This window comes from Centruroides sculpturatus, unplaced genomic scaffold, assembly GCF_000671375.1.
Source record: "Centruroides sculpturatus isolate CEXI.00-Female unplaced genomic scaffold, Cexi_2.0 scaffold1475, whole genome shotgun sequence".
Taxonomy (NCBI): Eukaryota; Metazoa; Arthropoda; class Arachnida; order Scorpiones; family Buthidae; genus Centruroides; species Centruroides sculpturatus.
In genome coordinates this window covers 158,470-168,858 of record NW_019385693.1, presented here as the reverse complement: position 1 = coordinate 168,858, position 10,389 = coordinate 158,470, and the positions used below count along the sequence as shown (strand labels likewise).

At 33.6% G+C, this 10,389-nt stretch overlaps 1 protein-coding gene and 1 non-coding gene across 2 annotated transcripts in view; both read right to left on the bottom strand.

Annotated features, from left to right (window-relative positions):
- The window catches only part of LOC111641247 (protein rogdi-like), a 56,302-nt gene that overhangs the window by 21,640 nt on the left and 24,273 nt on the right, over nucleotides 1-10,389 (bottom strand). The gene's annotated exons all lie outside the window — the stretch shown is intronic.
- Nucleotides 5,488-5,628, bottom strand: LOC111641256. The gene has a single exon (XR_002759375.1). It is a non-coding gene; the product is annotated as a U4 spliceosomal RNA (small nuclear RNA).

Below are 10,389 nucleotides of genomic sequence, written 5' to 3'. Positions count from 1 at the left end.
ATCGCCAAGGTTTTTGGCAAAATTTGATGTAATATCGCTGCTCACGTTGTTCAGTCATTTTCCAGCTTAGTGAAATCCGACGAGAGCGCACTACATGACCTCACTCATACGCCGATTGCCAACGACTGACGCTTCCTGCAGGCGGGAAAAAATTCAGGGCTGTGCATGACTGTCCCCTCCACAACTCCACCGAAGGAGGCCTCTCTCGCATCATTGGTTTACGCGGAAAAAAATAAGGTCCGATACTTTTTGAACAGACCTTGTACATGAAACGACTGTGTGAAAGCTGACATTCACCGGAGAATATTGACATTCACCAGATATCGGTCATTCACAGTAACATATACATTAGAATGAAAGGTCTTCACACTTTATAATTAACAGATTTTTTTCAATTTATTCTATGTCAAAATTAAATTGTCACATCAAGAAGTTTAAAGTCCTCACAGATCATAGTTTTCTGATGCAAACATTAGGAAATGTAACCCAAAATCAAATTAATGTGTTTTTATTTATTTACTAAATGAGTTTATAGTATTAAGATGCTTTTCCAGACAAATTAAAATGAAGTTACAATGTTCAATGATGACTCCAAATATTGAAGAAAAAAATATCCGAAGTTAAGACTGTTTACAAAAATATATATACATTTTCGAGTTTTTCTTTTAATCCTTTAACACAACCACAGAAGTAACACTGTGAAATTATGCAAATGAAATGGATAACTTATACCTACCACCAGAGGGATTGAATCAGTTATAAATTGGTGAAGGACTTGATAGTATGGTGAGAAGATTTATTTGTTTTTTAATGTAAAAGTGTCAGATCCTCAAATAAAAGGCTGACATTTGATCATTTGTGAATTTTTACCTATTATTATTTGTCTTGTTTTATAAAGATTTTCTTCAGAAACCAATATAACTGTTACTTCTGTGGTTGTGTTAAAGGATATATATTTTTGTAAATAGTTTTAACTTCAAATATTAAAATGAAGTTAATTTATGTGCCACAGTACTGTATATTATGTGCTATAAATATAATATAACACTGTTTTCACTAAAGCATGATGCCCTTTTCTAATTCATTCTTTAATAAATTAATATGACTAGGAAAATCTATGTTTGTTATATAAACAATTTTATTGGGCAAAAGAATTTAAAAATAATGGACTACTCGGATTGACAGATATTACAATGTGCAAAATGTTTGTCATTAATTCAAAAATGTTTCCTCAAATGCATTAAAGTGAACAAAAACAGCAAAAAAAAAATTCACAAATCAAACAGGTATGACCTTGCCTTGGCTTCTGATTTGCTATAACAACCGCTGCGTGTTTCTGAAATCATCAAAAAACTATCAAAAGTTAGGAAAATTTGTGAGTTTTGCACATTCTACATTCTATTGAAAGAGACTTTACTCATGTTTTCTGATTTTTTGAGTCATCCTCACACTGAGCCAATCAAAATGATATGCAACTTGTGTAGAATTGAACAAATTTAATACACTTTAGCTGGTACATAAAAATTGAGAAAGAATTAATACATAAATTGGTCAACCATTATTTCTCTCCACATGTCAAAATACTGTTTGATTGAATCTTTATGGAATGTTTTCATAGCAGATGATCTAACTTGTAAGTGATTTGCATGTGATTTTGGCATCAAAAAGAATAAAGACATATCCCGATCAGGATCATTTCCATATTATATAATAATACTTGTGAAGAAAAATAATGTAATTTCTTTGCACAATTTTAATTTTTGTAAGATTTTAGACTGCTGTAAGTGGCCATCTTTCTCTTGCAGATTCTTTGAGTCATTATATTGATCAAATCCTACTTTGAATATCTAATACAATTCATTTGAAGATGTATTTTCATACATCTTCAAATGATGGCAAAAATATTATAAATCTGTTAAACAATGCAGTTCAAAGTTTTGAAAGACCTTCACAACCAAGTAATTCCATATTTTTATAAAAATATATTTAATATACACCTATAGATTCGACCTAAACAATCTGAACAACACAAACAGACAAATATTGTTTATTGCAACGTGAAAATACACGAAGAGAAAATGTACAATACTTCTGACATGGCTTTTGATTATGTGCCGAATACTTTAGTAAATAAAAGGCATTTTTGTATATGTTACTGCTAAAGCTCGAAAGTCGTTAATGTGTACATTACCTAGCTAATCTGCAGATTAACTAGGTATTTCTCAAATTACCTAGGTAATGTGCAAATTACCTACTAGGCACTCGGTAAAGTGAAAATAAGATCTTTGCTGAAACAACAGCAATGTTTCTGTACGCTTAAATTAACATAATGTTCTTTATTTAATTTTCGATATCTAAAGAATCAACTTAATACAATCAAACAATTGACAAATTAGTTGATAGAATCAATCATCAACCAATTAAAAAACACACAAAAAATCAAACGATTTAAAATATTAATACAATTAGGGAAATTATTATATAGATAACCACCTATGGAATTTCGGGATTTTGAGTATATATCTGAACTGAGGGGACCGAGATGACTTCAACGATACCCTACTTTTGGACCGGAGACGAAAAATAATAAAGTTATCATACTTTTTCTGGTGATTGCATGATATAATTGTGCAGTTAATGTTACCTATGGTGAGTAAATGGCAGCTTGTCTCTGATTCCAGCAAATAGAAGAAAGGAAACAGTGGGGACGCACGTTCTAACTTAACCTAACCTATTCTAATAAATTACCATAATTATTACCAACCAAATTATTAGAATAGGTTAGGTTAGGTTTGAACGCACGTCCCCACTGTTTCTTTTCTTCTCTTTGCTGGAATCAGAGACAAGCCGCCATTTTACTCACCATAGGTAACATTATCCAATTGTGCTTACTTATTAGTGCAGTCTAAAGATTGGTGACACTTTGAATTTCATAGCAATTGGTTTCTGCAACAAGCACACCTATTTGTGGTACATTTATTTGTGGCAAAGATCTTATATTCACTTTACCGAGTGCCTAGTAGGTAATGTGCGGATTACCTAGATACTCTGCACATTATCTAGGTAATTTGAGAAATGGAACAATTTTCACAACTTTAACAGATCACCCTAGTTAATCTGCAGATTAACGACTTTTGAGCTTTAGCAGTAACATATACTTTATTTAATAACCAGGAATGCCTACCTCATGTTACATTTCATACCAACTTCCTATAAATATTCTAAACTAACAGTAAAATAAAATACTTGAAAATAATACCTAAAAATCCATGACAATTAACAAAAATATTGAGGTTATCTGACACATAATAATACACATTGCATAGAGTGATGGAGCATTAATTAATATTATTAATTATTAATAATGTAAACTGGCTTGTGAAATATTCTTATAGATCATTAAAAAAAATAATTATTGAGAATAATTTGAGTAAAAATTATATTAATGTTTTGAATATTAAGGATATAAAAAATGCAAACATTTTATAGGAAACTTTTTACATGTCTAGTTTCATGGAGTGACAAACTAGTAAATGGTATTGCCATACAAAACAAAAATTTAGCAATTCTGTGAAAGGAAAACCATATCTTAAAAATACACAATTTTAATAAATAAAAATGCTTTTGAGGTTATTTTTTAAAACAAGTTTGAATGTACAGAAATAAAAAGTTCTCTCTTTAATAAATTTTGATGTTTATGTGAATTACTTTATGCCAAAATCAGATACTTTTCTTGTATTGTTTTTTCAGGAAGAAGATATTTGTGAATGGAAAAGAAAAAAAATGACAACTATTAGCAAGTACTACAATTATTATACAGTAAGACCTTCTAAAATATACTTTCTACAAAAGAGAAACCTGTCTAAATGGAAACAAATCTCAGAATGGAATAATTTACTATAAAAATACTATTATAAGCCAAAAACCCGTCTAAAACAAACGGAACCACTCGCATAATATAACCAGAGTAAAATGGAACTTTTCTACAAAATAGCAGCTAAATTCTAAATCATAATGCTATAACTTGTAGGTTTAGATTATGATCAACTTCTACGTAACAATCTATCATCTTTGTCTTTGTTCAGATTGCACTTTCATTGTTAAGAAAGTCTTCATTACAACGAAATACTGTCATTTCTCCCCAAACTCTGGAAGAGTTAAAAGCGCACGCGCGCACACATTTCAGAGTTCCAACACATGTCCGAAACAAAACTTTTACGAGAGACAAAATTATAACCGAGGAAAAGCACCATTAAACATTAATCATAATATTTTTCAACACGCAGAAGAAGCAAAAACGTAATCCGCCATAAAAACAAACACCTGCCAAAATGGAAAATTCGTGTTCTGTTTTATGTATTATCTCAATTACTTATTTTTTCAGCTTGTTGGATTTTTATTTGAATATTAAATACATCCAAGTATTATCACATTAATTTCTTAGTAATTTTACTAATTGTATATATCGTGAATTTTTTATAAATCATTTATACTGTTACAGTAGAACCTCGAAAACTCGACCTAATGTGGACCGAAGGGTGGCCGAGTTTGTGAAAATGCCGAGTTATCGGGAACGGGGTTAAAAAAAATAAGTACGAGTATTTCCTCAGAAAATACTGTACTGTACTTGTACAGTATTTACTTGTACAGAATATAACAGAGAATAAACTGCCCAAATACCCTTAAACAAAGGAAAAGTACGTCCTTTATGAAGGCATAGAGCCACTACATGAAAATGAAAATTAATGAATACACTGTGTACAGTAATTTACCTGATAAGACAGACCTCAGAAAAAAACTTTATGAGAGCTTTTATACTTTTATAAAGCTGTCTATAATGAAAATTAATTAACTAAGGATTTTTTCGCCCTGCCAAGGTGTGGACCAGTTATCCGGAGTGCTAAGTTATCGAGGGACGAGTTTTCGAGGTTCTACTGTATTATATTTATTTGTTATATTATGTTAAACTGTTATTGGGGGGGTTGAAATGTTTTGTCCAATAGCATTTCCATGTGTATGTAAAATAAAATAAAAATAAACAAGTTTTACTGTATAATTACCACGTGTAAATTTATAATTACAGAAATACTACAATTCTATAAGGAATTAGCAGAATTCTACACCAAACTAAAAGTAAATCGTGCCATTTATACAAAAATAGTCACATACAATAATTACAATAGAGTGAAGTCCTATAGAAAACAAATATAAAAGTAATCTTCACAAGGACCCATTATAATAGATTATTTAATACAGAAATTAATAATGAAAGATGAAAGTAGCACCGAAAACTGAAAGCTACAAATAGTAATAATGACGTCATACCTGCTATAACCGGTGAAGTGTTAATTAAAAGTCACATCCTTCGTCGAATTAAAAAATATCGACCAAATGACGTAATAAGGCACGATTTATAAATTCACCAACGAAGGTAGAGGTTTTTGTTTTCAAAACCCTTTTGTATCTAATTTTAGATTGGTTAATCAGCCTCGTGAGAGGCTTACAAAAATTGCTGGAGCCGACGGTATTTCACGTCGTCTCAGCGGGGTATTGGGAATAGTTTTCAACTAGCAATAATCGCGCCTCGGATTAACCTCACTGGCTACGATATCGCCTCTGCGCAAAGCTAACGACGCATCTCTCCGTTTCCTTCATATCCCGAGCTAGATCGCAATGTCTACGGTGTCGTCTACTTTTCGTCACCTTTTCTAAGCTTTCCGCTCTGTTAATTCTCCGATTTTGATCTCTTCCCGTTCCTAATGACATAAACCGTCTTGTTTTTAAGAAATATTCGACAGAAGCAAAAAACTATTTCGTTTAGTTTGATTTTTCGTCGACGGACCGTCCGATCGGTCCGTGACGTCACTCGCTTCACTGAGAGATCGCGATCGACCGGTCGGGAAGGGAACTATCGCATTAAACCGTTTAACTAAGCGAAGGATATTGTTTTCGATTTCGTTAGAGGAAAGTAAACGTTGTAATATTTCTAATATTTTTTTCGGGTTTAACGGATTGGAAATTTATTAATTATTTATCGTCGCTTAAAAAAACCAAAAAAAAAGACAAAAAAAAATACGATTTAGCTTTTATAAACGAATTAATATCGATTACGAAAATAAATTTTAATCTAAATATTGACATAATTAATTAATATAAGAAATTATTTGTTTCTTTAATACGAAGGGACCCACGTGATCGAAACGGCAAACAGGCGATTGGCTAGGCCGCAGTGTTGCCAACCGAAAGTGGTGCTATTTTCGAAAACTTTTAAATAATTGCTGGAATATATGTTCGATTTTCACAAATAATTCTTAATTTTCCAGATTTATATAAAAATAAAATATCACAATAATTAAATATTATTACATTAAATATACAATAATTACAATAGAGTGAAGTCCTATAGAAAACAAATATAAAAGTAATCTTCACAAGGGCCCATTATAATAGATTATTTAATACAGAAATTAATAATAAACAGCACTATGAACTCTTAGTTTTATGTCGGATAATTGAATGTCGAGTTATGCGATAATTCTTTTGCATCATCTAGTACAGTGTTTCTCAACGGGGGCGATATCGCCCCCGTGTGGGCGTTTTTCCACGTTGAGGGGGGCGATTAGTAACAATATTTTGGGGGCGAAAAACAATTTTCTGGGCGATATAGTAAAACATTATATTAAGAATAATAAGATATTTTATTCGTTATATCGTACAATAATTAAGCAAATAACATTATATTAGTCACTAGTCTATTCGATGAAATACGAATTTAACGTTAGCCTCGACCCTCGGAATTTTGAAGCGAAGGGGGCGATACTACGTAACGGTTTTATTGAAGGGGCGACGATTCGTTACAGGTCGAGAAACACTGATCTAGTATATAAATGATGTTTTTGTTTGTTCGCTATAAACTCCTAGGCCGTTAGACCAATTGCTACGAAACTCGGCAGTTACGTTTACATACTTTTAACTTAGATAATGTCGTAATCCCACCCCCAAAATATTGAATTTCTGTAAATAAATTAATTTCAGTCTACATTCCAGTTGCTGATTTACAAGTATCGCTATCTATTGGCAAAAAAGTTAACAAAATCATTAACTGAATATACTTCTTCCAAAAAAAGATATAATTTTTTTAAATGTATATTACATTCACTTAATTACTGCGACGGGTAGCCACTAGCCACTCGGATTTTTTCATTTCCGAACGATACTGTCTTAAACACTGCCTCCAGTAGCCGAATGGATAAAACGACAGAACACCGGTATTTTGTTTGTCCTGGGTTTGAGCGTGGCCAACGGGCTGGTCGCGTGGTTTTCTGGGTTTTCTTCACGTTAGTAACACCTAAATAGGGGCCAGCTTTACATGTCTTCCCGGGATGCATTCTCTTCGGCAGATCGCTCACGTATCACGTTGCCGTAACTAAACTAATTGTAACGAGTGATTATTTATTGTGACATAGTCACAATGCCGGGCTGCAACTTTCGATGTTCTCAATTCTTTTAGTGGTGTCTTGCCTCTACACATATTTTTCCTGTTAGCAATAGAGTCTTGTCCGTCATCTAACTCCGTTCGGGGGGAACTTTGAATCGAAGTAACGTGACTTCTTCGTATAGTTAATCTGGACTTCTGCCCTAAGTTTTTCATATTTGGTCTCGATTTTCATCTAACTGCTTTCTCGAGACAAGGGAAAGACAGACGGACAAAGGGAGGACAGTGGAAACTTACAGGTCTAGTTTTTTCAAACCTGCAGTCCAATAATTTTTCTATAAACGCGATCGATATTTAGGAGAACATACTTCCCATGTAGTTTATAAAATCTGTTGCAAAATATAAACGCTTTATCATCACATAAAAGCAATTATTCTCGAATTTTGACAAGATTATTTTTATTTAAACAAGTTTTATATGAAGACTTTCGGACGTTAAGGTTAGCAACTTCGATCACATGCGGAGCCATCACAACCCGTATCACTTTTCAAATATTAATGGTAGACCAATATCAATTAGTAGTCGTTGACCATCCTCTCTTCCGGGAGGAGGCCAACTACTTTTGGTCAAATTACTTCAAACCCCTTTCGCAACAGCCCTTCTTTCTATCGGGCCGGCGGATGATGGCATTCGAATAGGAAAATTACATAATACGAGGTTACAGGCCTGAACGAAATATGTTTTGAGCAGTTTTCGAAGGCGCCGAGTTTACACATTTGGTTAGTTTTTCGCCAAATTTGATTGATCGGCAGAATACCGTTTGTTATTCGGCTGTGAATGGCACAATTTCTTAAGTTCAACACTTCGTCTCGTGGAAATAGGGATTGGGTTGATGGAATAAGGCCATCACATGGACGATTTGCCAAGGGAGTGTTGCGGGAGGTCTTATAGGAAAATGGCCCCTATTTAAGCATTAGACACGTAAGAAACCCCAGAAAACTTCATGTGACTAGATCATGAACCATGTTCAGGGTGCTATCCACTTGGTCACTGGTGGTAGCATAAAATAGGGCTTTTTAATCATATTCATCATGAGTTTGGCCAGGCCCACAATTGAGGCGACTGGATAGTGAAGGATGGGAGAGACCCCAAAAATACCCAGGGTTTTTCGACCACCCAGTTTCGATTCCATATTTCCAAGTGCAATAGACTGACACCATAACCACCTTGGCCAAAATATCACCTACCATTCTGAAAGACCAGGGTTCACTGCCTGATAAGATCTATAGGAAATTTTTCACTAGTGGTCTTGTCCTTCATGATTTGTTCATTCCACTATGGAGTTGGGTCGTGCTCGTTATAAACAGAAAAAGAAATACAAGTTGTTTTTATTCTTTCTGCTTTGTGGACATTAAAAGTACCTGCAGAACTAAGAATTAAAAATAATTTTTTAAATTAATGCTGATACAGTATAGCGTCGTTTATCGAATCAATTGGGGACTGGGGTGGTTCGGATAACTTATTTTTCGGATAACGAATCATGTACGAAAAAATATACAGGTAGGCCTCCTAAAACGCGGTACCTTTACAACGCGTTTTCGCTCCAACGCGGTTGGAAAAATGTGAAAATTTTCTTACAACGCGATACTTTTACAACGCGGTTTACGGTATTTAGAGACGAATTATCTTTCACATAACAGAAAACTCGCAACGGATCACGTAATACGCGCCGCAGTTCGGTGTACAGAGCTAAATGTTCTCGAAAACAACTGTTTGTCCACGTTGACGTGTTATTCCCATGAAAGTTTCAGGGGAAGACCGGTATCTAAACAGATGTGCATCAGTTACCATAAACAATCAAATATATCACTGAATTATCGATAATTTATACTCTTTCAATAGGTGGGGACCACAAAAATGGTCCAAAATACAGTATAAACTTCTATTAGGTGTATATTTTTAACAACATAGTGAAGGGAAGTTATTTTTTGCGATTTTTACTGTCCACAAAACTGCTTGAAAACATTTTAGCCATAACAATGTCGAATGAAAAGAAAGGACCGTCGTTAGAAAGGAAATTTATTAATATATCTCTTCAAACAAAGATAGAAATTTTGGATCGAATTAAAAATCAAGAGCGGATAGCTGATATTGGTAGGCATTTTAATTTAAATGAGTCAACTATTCGGTCGATTAAGCAATAGGTAGAAAAGATTAGGAATTCAGTCGCATCCGGATCATCTATTCTTGCGAAAAATGTTGCTCGTCTGAGAGCACCTATAATGAAAAAAAAATGGAACAAGCGCTAATATTATGGATAGAAGATATGAACAAGAAACGGTTGCCTTAAATAAAAGTGCAGTTAAACACAAAGCCTTAAAAATATTTGATTATTTAAAACAAATGGGACAGTCGTCGGTTGATGAAACCAGTGTTAAATTCGTGGCTAGCAATGGCTGGTTTGAAAAATTCAAAAAACGCCATTCAAACGCCAAGTTTTTCTCTTTTTAGAATCGAATCCCAGTTTTTGTATTAAGTTGATGTCTCCTATAACGCGATTTCCCACAACGCGGTATTTTCAAGGAACGTATCTACCGCGTTGTAGAAGGCCTACCTGTATTAATTTATCCCATGTTGAAATTTTTCTCCGTTGCATGTCGCTTCGCGTTGAATTTTCGTCGATGTTAAGCCTAACGAAGACTATTATATCGTTAAAAATTATTATTTTATTTTGTACAAACAAAATAAATTTATTGAAAAATATAAAAACAATAAAAAATTATACTTCAGATGTTAATTTAGTATCAAAAACGTAAAATATTTGAGTAGCCCGAGAAATAGCCGAAGATTGCAGCGCCACAGCACTAGCGAAAATTTAAATTTGCCGACTGGAATGCTTTCGGATAATGGACGTTTCGGATAACCAGCTTTCGGATAAACGACGCTCTACTGTA